Here is a 3,423-nt window from a genome sequence, read left to right on the forward strand (position 1 = left end):
TGGAAAAAGCAACAGTGCCAGCTATTGTACTAAGTGCTTTTGCAAATATTTTATCATTTGATCTTTGTAACAACTTTGTAAGGAAGGCGCTATTTTTTTATATTATAATTGAGGAAACTAAGGCAAATAGAAGTTGTGACTTGCTCAGGACCTCAGAGCTAGTCAGTGTCAGAGTTCAGCTTTTCCCAACTCTAGGCCCAGCACTCAACTCATTTTGCTACCTACCCAACTCTTGGCAGAAAGCGAGGGTCAGGTCACTTGACCTCTTGCTTCATTGATAGAAAATTCTTTCCTTCTTATTTCTATGAATCAGCTACCAGGAATGGACTCTTGTCATCTAGACATATATAAGCAGAATGCCCTGCCTTCACTGAAGAGAGCAAGGCTGAGGGTTTCTACCTTAGTAGAGGGTAATTCTCTTCCTATACTGATCCTTGATCTATCCATGAGCCACTGACCTTAGCTGTGGCCCTGTATCCTTCACCATCCAAGCATACTTTAGCTAGTATAGGTGATATTTATATTTACCAACATGATGGGCTTTTTGAACATCCACAGTCACCTGGGTTAGCTATGGCTATATGGATGCTGATGGCACCAAGGATGCTGTAGTGATGGCCAAAAAGGCCATACAATGCCTAAACCACAGTGACCTCCATCATGGAAACTATACCAAGTCTTCAGTGGACATCTAGGCTGGCTCCAACATCTTGCAGTAGAACAAGTCAATTGGTGGTTTGTTAAAGGTTCTGCTCATAGGACTATAAAGATCTGAACTTGGCTAGTGGCAAATTAGAACTGTCATTGACTGGATATATTAGTAATATAATGCTGGAGGCCATACCTCTTCTCCTGTGGTGAAGATAAGCAGTTAAAGTGCTGGAATCTTCAATACAATAAGGTTATCAGACATTATCATGGATATCTAAGTGCAGTATTTAGTTTGGATTTGCACCCAACAATTGATATGCTTATGACTTGTAATAGAGATTCAACTGCAAGGATATGGGACTTGGAGACATGAGCCAGTGTACACGCATTGGTGGGACATACAAATGCAGTGGCTGCAGAAAAATGTCAAGCTGCAGAACCACACATTATTACAGGAAGTCATTATACAACCATAAGATTATGAGACTTAGTGGCTGGAAAAACACAGGTCACCTTAATAAATCACACACAAATCTGTGAAAGCAGTGGTTTTGCATCCAAGACATTACATGCATCTGGTTCTCCAGTTAATATTAAACAGTGGAAATTCCCTGAAGGAAACTTCCTTCAAAACTTCTCTGGCTGTGATGCTATAATTAATACATTAGCTGTGAATTCAGATGGAGTTCTGGTATCTGCAGCAGATGATGACATTATGCCTGTTTGGGACTGGAGAACTGGATACGATCTCCAAAGAGTGCATGCAGCTGTGCAGCCTGGATCTTTGGACAGTGAATCAGGAATATTTGCATGTGGGTTTGACCAATCTAGAAGTCGATTACTCACTGCAGAAGCTAAAGTATACAGAAGATAATTTAGCTCAGCTCAGTAATGAAGAAACTCATCCAGTCAGTTGGAAACCACAAATTTTCAAGAGAAAAAAATCTTAAAGTGGTAACAGATACATGATTGGGCCATTGTTTTATTTTGGTTTTTATAAACACATTCAGTCACTTCATGCTGTACATAGGACTATGAAGCAGAAACTCAGAAGTCATTACAGCTTTATCATATTTTATAATAAACTCCCTTTTTTCTTAAAACATAAAATCATTGTGATCTTGTACACAGTACCGGGCATGTTGTGCTATGACTAACTTTGATAGACTTAGCCCTTCTCAGAAATGCAAGGATCTAAGACGTCTCCAAAAGTCTCATGATGAAAAACGCTATCCACAACCAAAGAAAGAACCTTGGAGCTTGAATACAGATCAAAGTATACTATTTGCTATCTTTTCTTCTGTTTTGTTCTGTTTCCTCTTTCTTGTGGTTCCTCCTATTAGTTCTAATTCTTCCTTACAACATGACTAATGTGAAAATATATTTAATAGGAATGTATGTGTATAGCCTATATCAGATTGTGCGCCATCTTGAGGGGGGAGGTGGGGAGAGAGAGGGAGAAAAATTTAAAACTCAGAAGCTTATGGAAGTGATTGCTGATAAATCAAAATAAATTAGTAAAAAATAAATAAAATTGTAAAATATATAATATTTATGTGGAAGGCCCCTAGTATGAGAAGAACAATGGGGAGAAGAGGAAAATAATGACAGATACACTAAACTTATTCAAGAAAGGATGAGACTGCCTTGGAGGTCAGTAGATAATAGCTACCAGAAGTTTGATTGACTGACAGAGATGGATTGAGTGAAACTCAGACATGTCTTTGTGAGGGTGCAAGAAAATACAGTGAGAAGGAAGAGGGCTTGACATAAAAGCTAGGTTACTTCTATGGAGTAGATATTCCAGAGAGTGCAGTGGAATAGTGGGCAGAATGGGACACTGGGAGACCTCAGGTTGAGGGGAATGAGTTGAAGTAAGTTATTGTACTCCCTAGGGGTTCAGTCTCTGGAGACTTACTCCCAGAGCATCAGTCTGTGTAGCTGGAAAGAAGCTGAATAGTTTTCCCTCTGAGGCACTGCACTGCAAATTAAATATGTGGCTGCAAAACCTTGTCAGTTGAACTTGCACATCCACATTGGTTTGACCTCACTTCAAATTTTCTCCCTTTCTAAACTTATCTTCTGTTTATTCCCAATTGTATCCTAGCATTCAAGTAAGAAGAATTGGTAAAGATTCAAACCACCATCTATTTTAAAGCTTTGTCACAAACATAGATACATTTAAAGCATTGTCAGATACATAGAAATAAAATTTCAATCATACTATTTACAAGGATGGTAGCCTTCTTTAAAGCATTTATTTTTTTTAATCACCCCATCACCAGAATTTTTCCCAGTATTCCTCTTCCACACCCTCAGAGAGCCATTCCACATAATAATATTTATTGTGGAGGGACAAAAATTGGAAAAGGAAAAAAAAAACTCAGCAAAACTAATCAATACATCAAAAAAAACCCTGTAAATATGTGCAGTGTCCCACTTCCACTGCCCTCCCACCTCTGCAACCAAGTTAGGTTCAGGTGTCTTCTCAAATCTCTTCTTCAGATCCATTCAAAATGGATCCAAAAAGCCTTGTTTATATGAAATTGGCAGTGGTGCCCTGAAGAATTCCTCCTCTACAAAGAGAACTGAGTGATGAGAGGGGCCAGGCAAGAGATGCTGCTTCAGGTGGCTCCAGACTTGATGGAAAGGAAGATCTGGAGCCAGGTTTTTCACAATCCTCTGCTGAATGTGTAAATATGTCAGGGGCCTGGTTGGCTGCTGAGCTGGTCATGGAGGAAGTTGTTCAGACTTAGGAAGGCAGCACCTAGG

The 3,423-nt window shown here is 39.4% G+C and overlaps 1 pseudogene; it reads left to right on the forward strand.

Moving 5' to 3' along the window:
- Nucleotides 1–667: 667 nt before the first annotated feature.
- Nucleotides 668–1,525, forward strand: LOC110195150 (uncharacterized; annotated as a pseudogene).
- Nucleotides 1,526–3,423: the final 1,898 nt, after the last annotated feature.

This window comes from Phascolarctos cinereus, unplaced genomic scaffold, assembly GCF_003287225.1.
Source record: "Phascolarctos cinereus isolate Bilbo 61053 unplaced genomic scaffold, phaCin_HiC Scaffold_726;HRSCAF=1367, whole genome shotgun sequence".
In the NCBI taxonomy this organism is placed as follows: Eukaryota; Metazoa; Chordata; class Mammalia; order Diprotodontia; family Phascolarctidae; genus Phascolarctos; species Phascolarctos cinereus.